General features: G+C 38.2%; 1 pseudogene; it reads right to left on the reverse strand.

The window, feature by feature from the left end:
* Positions 1-1,458: 1,458 nt before the first annotated feature.
* Positions 1,459-9,378, reverse strand: part of LOC105740961 — a 13,368-nt pseudogene continuing 5,448 nt past the window's right edge.

The following is a 9,378-nucleotide window of genomic DNA, read 5'->3' on the forward strand; positions in this document are numbered from 1 at the left end:
GGTGGGACTAGTTGTGGATTGGTAGTAGAGATCCAGGACCACAGGAAGATGTCGAGGCAAGTGGGGATTGGTGCTGCAGCACTTCTTGCCCAAATAAAGGAAAATATAACAGGAGCGTTCTATTGTCCCCCACAATAAAGTGAACATGACATCAATATACCAAACATGCTGTCAGAATGACATCTCAGTTACTCATCATGAGGATAGTGTATCATAATACCTATTATGAAGTCAGCCTGATATCACAAAAAATATTATGTGCTTCTCAAGACATCATAATACACATTATGAGTTCAGCATGACATCACAATACCCATTATTAGGTGAGCATGATTCTGAATAACAATTATGTGCTCATCATAACCCATTATGAGGTCCGCATGACATCAGAATACCCATTATACATTCAGCATGTCATCACAATACCCATAATCGGGTGAACATATCATCCCAATACCCATTATGAGGTGAACATAAATCAGAATAGCCATTATATGCTCACCATGACATCACAATATACATCATGAGGTAAGCATGACATCACAATACCCATTATGAGGTCAGCATGACATCACAATAACCATCATGTGCTCATCATGATATATAATAACAATTCTGAGGTCATGATAACATCACAATACCCATTATCAGGTGAGCCTGATATCACAATACTCATTATGAAGATAATATGTGTTTTAGCTAGGGTTTTACAAGAGGTACAGATATAACACAATGAGCCAATATGACACAAGATACACCAGTCAGAGTTGGATGAGGAAGTGTACTGAGAGCCTCTGCACACCACTGACTGAGGGATTCAGTCCAATGGTTTTATACTCATTGCAGTGTTCTATCTCTAAGGGTCTCTAATGGTTTCTAATGGTATCTAATGGCCTGTAATGGTTGGACATTGGGTCTTCAGTGGAAGACTGAAGAATCTGCAATGGAAAGTTGAAAGATCCAATCTGGAGAATAAGGAGTCTTTGCTGGAATCCAGGATATAAAATCCAAGCTGACTATGAAGACTGAAGTTCATCCGAGGAAGTGGAATGACAATTTCTTCCTCAACCCCTTTATATCCCTTTTTTGTGTTGTTACTATGGGGCCAGGCTTTCACAGCCCAGAGTGTGGAACTGCCAGGTAATGTAGCCAAATTGACACAATGTATTGACCATTACAATCCACCCCTTGTCAATACATTGACAAGCTAGACATATTTCTTTAAATCAGTCTCCAGATACAGAGATATGTTTATAATTGTGCCTAGCATTATTATAACTATACTATCCTGTATAAGACAGAAACACACTAATACCCTTACCAAAATAAAAATTAAGTTTTCTTTGCTTGATACTTATGCTTCAACAATAACATAGGTTTAATATTCCTTAAGAACTGGTACTAAATCTATCCATATTATATTGTAATGCAACTATATAAAGAGGTGAAATAGTACAATTATAATTCCCTTTTCTGTAGCTGATCATGGTGTTGTAACTGATATTTAGAACTACCTTCTTCTACTACCCATTCTGTATTCCATTGTCCATCAGCAAGTACCACAGCAGGTCTTGGTTCTCTCCTTGGTGGAGTGACCCATGCCTTCACTCCTGAAAGCTCTGGACCATTTGTCATTGTGCCTGTATTTGGTTGTTGTAGCTTCCCATTCACCTTAATAAAAGGGCATGACAATACTAAAAGGTGCCCCAAGGAATATTCTGCATGCCATATATAGTCTTCCTTTCCTGCATTGTGGAGTAGTAATCCAATTTCTTTTTGATAGTCTGGGTTAATCACATCTGACAACACCATGATTCCTTTTTGAGCTTGCTTCCTCAGAGGCATGAGGAGACCAAAGCGACCAGGGGGAATTATTAGCTTCCAGTTCAATGGCATTATTGCTGTGCTTCCTCATACAAGCCTTCCCCCCTCTGGGATTAGGAATTCTAGTCCAGAAGAACATAAGGTTGTGCGGCCAGTAAGCAAGAATTTTGCTAGTGGGTCAGTAGGGGTAATGGTAAATGGTACCATGTCTACTCCCATCCCTTGACTCCTGGACCCATGAATGCTGGCTATGGGAGACACAGTACCATAAAGAGAGCACTGACTCAAAGCATATGTATCCTGTTAAAGTACCTTACCTATGCCCTAAAAACTATTTCCACCTAGTTCACTCTGAAACTGAGTCTTCAAAAGACCATTCCACTGTTCTATCAATCCAGCTGATTCTGGATGATGAGGTACATGGTAATACCAGCGAATTTCATGAGTATGAGCCCACTGTTTCACTCATTTGGCTGTAAAATGTGTTCCTTGGTCAGAAGTAATGCTCTGTGGAATTCCATGGTGGTACATAAGGTATTCTGTTAGTCCACAGATGGCAGTTTTGGCAGAAGCATTATGTGCAGCAAAGGCAAATCAATATCCAGAATATGTGTCTATGCCAGTGATGACAAAGTGCGGTCCCTTCCCTGATGGAAGTGGTCCAATATAATCAACCTGCCACCAGGTTTCAGGTTGATTACCCCAGAAAACAGTGCTATATTGAGGACTCACTGTTGGCCTCTGTAGCTGGCATATTGGGCATTCAGCAGTGGCTGTAACCAGATCAGCCTTGATGAGTAGGAGTACACGTTGCTGAGGCCATACATACACTCCATCCCTGCCACTATGACCACTCTCTTCATGGGCCCACTGGGCAATAACAGATGAGGAAGGAGGTTGGCCACTAGCCACAGAATGAGTCATCTTATCCATTTAATTATTAAAATCTTCTGCTGATGTCACCTTTTGGTGAGCATTCACAGGTGAAACAAATATGTTTACATCCTTTGCCCATATGGAGAGGTCAGTCCACATAGCTCTTCCCCAAATATCCTTGTGACCAGTTTTCCAACCATAATCCTTCCAAGTTCCTGACTATCTGACTATCTGGCCAGACTGTTGCTATGGCTCATGAGTCAGTACATGATCGCACATCTGGCCATTTCTTTCTGCAGGTGAAATGTACTGCCAGGTGCACTGCCCAAAGTTCTGCCCACTATGACGATTTCCATTCACTACTGTCCTGTAGTGACATACAAGAAAGGGGCTGTAATGCTGTAGCTGTCCACATGCAGGTGGTACCTGCATAGTATGCACAGCCATCTTTAAACTGGGCCCAAGTCTTCTCTTCCTCTGACAGCTGATTATATGGTACACCACACAATGCCATAGGTGTATGCTGGGAAACAGAAGGCAATACAGCAGGTATAGGAGCCACAGGTATCTGGCCAACTTCCTCATGTAATTTACTTGTACCTTCTGGACCTACCCTGGTTCTATCATGAATGTACCACTTCCATTTAATGATGGACTGTTGCTGAGCATGTCCAACCTTATGACTTGGTGGAACAGATAACATCCAGGCCGTTACAGGCAACTCAGGTCTCATGGTGACCTGGTCTTATAGTCAAGTGTTCAGTTTAAACTAATGCCCAATATCAGGACAAGAGCTGTTTCTCAAAAGGAGAGTAGTTGTCTGCAGATGATGGCAGAACCTTTCTCCAAAACCCTAATGGCCTCCACTACAACTCACCTATGGGAGCCTGCCAGAGATTCCACACAACATCCTTATCTACTACTGTTACGTCAAGTACTATTGGATCTGCTGGATCTTATCATCCCAGGAGCAGAGCATCCTGAGCAGTAGCCTGGACCTGTTGCAGGGATTTTTCCTCTTCTAGGTCCCACTCAAAATTAGCAGCTTTCTGAGTCCCTTGGTAAGTGTGCCAAAGTAAGGATAACTAAGTGAGTAATACGCTATCTCCAAAATCCAAACAATTCCACTAGGTTCTGTGCCTCCTTTTTGGTCATTGGGGGGGTGGAATACAACAATTTATCTTTTACCTTAGAAGTAATATTTCTACATGCTGCAAACCACTGGATTCCTAGAAATTTCACTGAGGTAGAAGGACCTTGAATTTTTGTGGTATTTATTTCCCATCCTTTGGCTTTCATATGCTGTACTAACAAATCCAAGGTGGTGGCCACCTCCTGCTCACTAGGCCTAATCAGCATAATGTCATCAATATAATGGACCAGTGTGCTATTTTGGGGAAGAGAAAAGACCTATATAACAAGAAATGTAACTTTTGTATCTGACAAGGTTGGACAAATCCCCTCAGGATTTAGCCTGAAACCCTGCATGGCAGTTTGTAGATCCTTTGTCAGTGTCAGCCATGTGGATGAATCATAGTCATAGATTGACTAATTTGCTCTCTGCAAAAGCCTGAGAGAATGTTTTATCTCTATGTGACTCTCCTTACCACACTCTACATTGTCAATCTCTTTCCTGTGTGTGGCCCCATAATCTCCTTGATCAGAAAATTTGGGACATCACTGAGATACAGGATGTTACAGTACACATTCTCTTATGTCCTGAGTCCTCACTGACCTTGAAAGGCTAAGGCCAAAATATTGGCTGTCCTTGAAGCTATTCTTTTTCTCTAATACTTCATCTGCAAACTTAATGTCTAAACCCTTCAGAAGGGAAGCTTAATGATATTATTACCCCATAACACAGGTATTTGAGTGTAACATCACTATCTGTCTGAATATCAAACATCTTAGACATAACCGGTAGTTTCCATCAAGTATTGATATGTGAAACTTTAAATCCCTACAGGATGTGAATAAAAAAGAAAAAAAATAAAAGAATTAAAATATAAGACTAAACAATTGTATAGTTTCACACAGAAATTTAGAAATCTAACCATATACAGTATTGTAGCAGGACAGTCCTATGACATTTTTTTCTTGTCTCTTATTTTCATTTACTATCACCTTTTTAAACAAACATTTACTTGAGAGACAGTATAGCAGTAATGGATATGACATGACAAGCAGTACATATTTAGAGGACCAGAATGACAGGCATTCCAAGCATGACCCTGGTATTACACATTGCTATCTTCAGTGCAGTTGCTTAGATCACAAGTATCAGTATACACAGTTAGTCAGGGTGAGAATCTATCAATTAACTACTAGTTTCAAAAACCTGCTGAAGATTCTCAGGATCCTTGCCTTAACCATCTTGTGCATATAAATGTTTGGCTTTGCCTCTGTCTTGTTTCCTAGCATTTCTCCTTGCTCTTTTGTCATTGTTTAATCCTTAAATTCTCACTTTCCTTTTAATTGTGTTATACCTTTCTATTTGTATTTCTTCTTTTGAGTTCTTACTCTAGGGAGACTATATAATATTTACACATGTGGGTCTGGTTTATTTCACTTATGAGTGTATCTTCAAGTGGTAGCCACTTAAATATAAAGGCTTTAAAGATTTATCATTCTTTATAGCTGAGTAATACTCCATTGTATAAAAATACCACATCTTTTTCCTCCATTCCTCAGGTGATGGGCATCTTGGTTTTTTTCAAGATTTGGCTATCACAAATTGTGCTGCTATAAACATAGGTATGCACACAACACTATGCTATGATGTTTTCAGTTCCTCTGGGAAAATTCCCAGTAGAGGAATAGCAGGTTTGAATGGGATTTCCAGTCCTAGTTTTTAAAGAAGTCTCCACAATGATTTCCATAATGGTTGCACCGGTCTACATTCCCACCAGCAATGAGGAAAGGTTCTTTTTTTGCCACATCCTCTTCAACATTTGTTGTTGGTTGATTTGTTGATGATAGCCATTCTTTCTGGGGTGAGATGGTATCTCAGTGTTCTTTTAGTATGCATTTCACAATGGCTAGTGATGTGCACCATATTTTCATATATTTATTCACTTCTTTAATTTCACCCTCTGAGAAGTGTTTGTTAATCTCAGATGCTCATTTCTGGACTGGGTCTTTAAATTTGGGGGCCCTAATTTTTTTAGTTCTTTATAAATTCTAGAGAGCAGACCGTTGTCTGAGTGCTTATTAGTTAAGACTTTTTCCAAGTTTGTGGGGTTTTTTCACTTTGTTGGTAATTTCTTTTTTTTAAAATTTTTGTATTTATTTTTATTTGTGTGTGTGTGTGTGCGTGTGTGTGCGCGTGTGGCCAGCTCAGCCCACCAGGGGGAGTGGCTGGCTGGCATGTGGGGCTGGAGAATTGAACCGTGGTCCCTGTGCTTTGCTAAGCTTGTTCTAAGTAGGTGCTTTAGACCACTGAGCCATCTCACCAGCCCCGGTAATTTCTTTTGATGTGCAAAAATTTCTCAGTAAGAGGAGATCCCAGTTTTTAATTCTTTCAAGTATTACCCATGCGATTTGATTTTTGTTCATGAACTCTTTTCCTACCTCTATGTCTTCAAGAGTTCCTCCTACTTTCTCTTCCAGAAGATTTAATGTTTCTGTTTTAATGTTTAGATCTTTAATCCATTTTGACTTTAACTTATTGCATGGTGATAGATCTCGATCAAGTTTTAGTTTTCAGCATATAGAGAGCCAGTTTTTGCAGCACCATTTGTTAAAAAGGCTATCTTTCTTCCAGTAAGCATGTTTGGACCCTTTGTCGAAGATAAAGTAGTTGAGTGTGTTTGTAGTGGCTTCTGCATGTTCTAATCTATTCCATTAATCCTCAGGTCTATTTTGTTGTCAGTACCATGCTGATTTTATCACAGTAGTTTTGTAGTATAATTTCAAGTCAGGAATTTAATGCCTCCTGCTTTGTCTTTGTTGCCCAGTATTGCCTTTACTATTCTAAGTCTTTTCTGGTTCCAAATAAATTTTAGGAATGATTTCTCTAGGTCTGGGAGGTATGTTGGTGGTAGTCTGATAGAGATTGCATTAAATCTGTACAGCAATTTTGGGAGTATGGCCATCTTCATAAAGTTGGTTCTTCCTATCCAGAAGCAGGGAATATCTTTCCATTTTCTGAAATCCTCTACAATCTTTTTCAGAGTACTCTGATTTTACAACACCCATTATGAAGTGAGCATGAATTACAAAAATTATATGCTCATCATCAAATCACAATACCCATTATGTGGTCAGCATATCAAAATAACCATTATGAGGTGATCATTATCACAATAGCCATTATGTGCTCATCATGACATCACAGTACCATTTATGAAGTCAGCATGACATCATGATACCTATTATGAGATCAGTATGGCATCACAACACTTTTTATGAGTTCAGCAAGACATGATAATATCCATCATGAATTGAGCATTACATCACACTACCTGTTATTAATTCAGCATGACATCGCAATACAATGATGGGGTCACCATATCATCACAATACCCAACATTAGGTTAGCCTGACATCACAATGCCCATTATGAAGTCAGCATGATAGCGCAATACTCACCATAAGGTCACCATGACATCACAATACCCATTATTAGGGGAGAATGACATCACAATAATCATCATGTGCTAATTATGACATCACACTACTAATTATGAGGTCATCATGACATCACAATATCCATTATGATGTCATAATAACATTATAAGGTCAACATAACATTACAGTAATCATTATGTGCTCATCATGACATCACAATACCCATAATATGGTCAGTATGACATCCTAATATTCATCATGAGATCATCATGACATCACAATAACTATTATGTGCTCATCATGATATCATAATACAAATTATGAGGTCAGTATGATATCATAATACCTCTTAGGATGTGAGCATGATATCACAATACCCATTATGAGATCAGCATGACATCGCAATACCCATTATGATTTGATCGTGAATCACAGCACCCAACATGCGCTCACCATGACATCACAATATCCATTTTGATGGTAGGAGGATGTCACATTACCAATTGTGAGGTGAGTATGAATCAAAATAACCATAATGTGTTTATCATAACCTCACAATGCCCATTATGAGATAAGCATGATATCACAATACACATTAGAGGTCAGCATGACATCACAAAATCAATTATGAGGTGAGCAAGAATCACAGTAACCATTATGAGCTCATCTGGACAACCCAATACCCATTATGAGATCAGCATGACATCACAGTACAAATTAGAGGTCAGCATGACATAACAAAAACCATTATGTGAACACCATGACTCTACAATACTCCATTATGAAGTCAGCATGACATCATAATACCCATTATGCCATCTGCATAACATTGCAATGCCCTTATTAGGTGAGCATGACATCCCAGTACTTGTTACGATGTGAGCATGAATTACAATAACCCTTATGTACTCATGATGACATTTCAATACCTTTTACGATGTCAGCATGACATAATAATTTGCAATATTAGATGAGTATGACATCACTATACCCATTAGAGTTCACCATGATAACACAATACCCATTATGAAATGAGCATGATATCACAATGACATTATGAGGTTAGCATGGTATTATAATACCTCTTATGCAGTCAGCATGACATTACAATAACAATTATGTTCTCACTATGATATCAAGATACATTTATTTTCAAAATATATACAAAATAATAAACAATTATATATTATATACAATTTGAATTATATTCAAATATATTATGTTTATTTTCAAAATAAAACAAAATTAGCTTTCAAGTGACCAGACTGATAGTTCTGCTACATTTTATGTTTTGCTTTAAAACTTGAGGTCATTGCTATTACTACCATAAAAATAGGCTGAAAACCATCCTTTGGGATGAAATAACTTTACTTTTGGAAATAATGATGCCCTGTACCTTATTCCATGTGGTGACCCCAGTGAAGTGTTCTGGAAGACAGGCTGGTATTGAAATTGCTGCCTTCTGGAGACTATCCTACCTGAAATCTGTCCATACTATGTAGTCTTTCATGATTGAAATGGCATTAATTTTATCCTAACATGGTATTTTCAACATATAAACACAGAATGATTTTTCCTTTGATTAAACCACAATAAGCAAACTTGAGGCTTCAATCAAAAGAAACTCTAGTGTACATAAGATTGTGTTTACACATAGATGTTATTTGTTCAATGCTTTTCATGTTCTTGCCTCTATAAAGCTTATTTCTTTGATTTCTGAACTCCAGAAGATAATGTCCTTTGTCCTTATATTCATTAGCAGTTACTTGCAAATAGCATGTGTCTGATCATTTGTTTGATGATAGCATTGTATGATATATCCCAGATTATCTACATTGAGTCATGAACAAAAACCTATATAGTGAATAAAAAGTATATTAAATACTATCTGCTTTGTCAGGAATGGCTCTGAGACACTGACAAAGGATGTACAACAGGTGGTGCAGGGCTACGGAATAAATCCTGAGAGTACTTGGCTGACCTTATCAGATACAAAAGTTACATTTCTTGGTATATAGGTCTTGCTATATCTTGGTCTTAACCATCCAGCAGAAAAGTATAAAAACAAGGTATAAAAAGTAAATCCATATTAATATGATGAGCTGTAAA

This window comes from Octodon degus, unplaced genomic scaffold, assembly GCF_000260255.1.
Source record: "Octodon degus isolate 3935 unplaced genomic scaffold, OctDeg1.0 scaffold00248, whole genome shotgun sequence".
Taxonomy (NCBI): Eukaryota; Metazoa; Chordata; class Mammalia; order Rodentia; family Octodontidae; genus Octodon; species Octodon degus.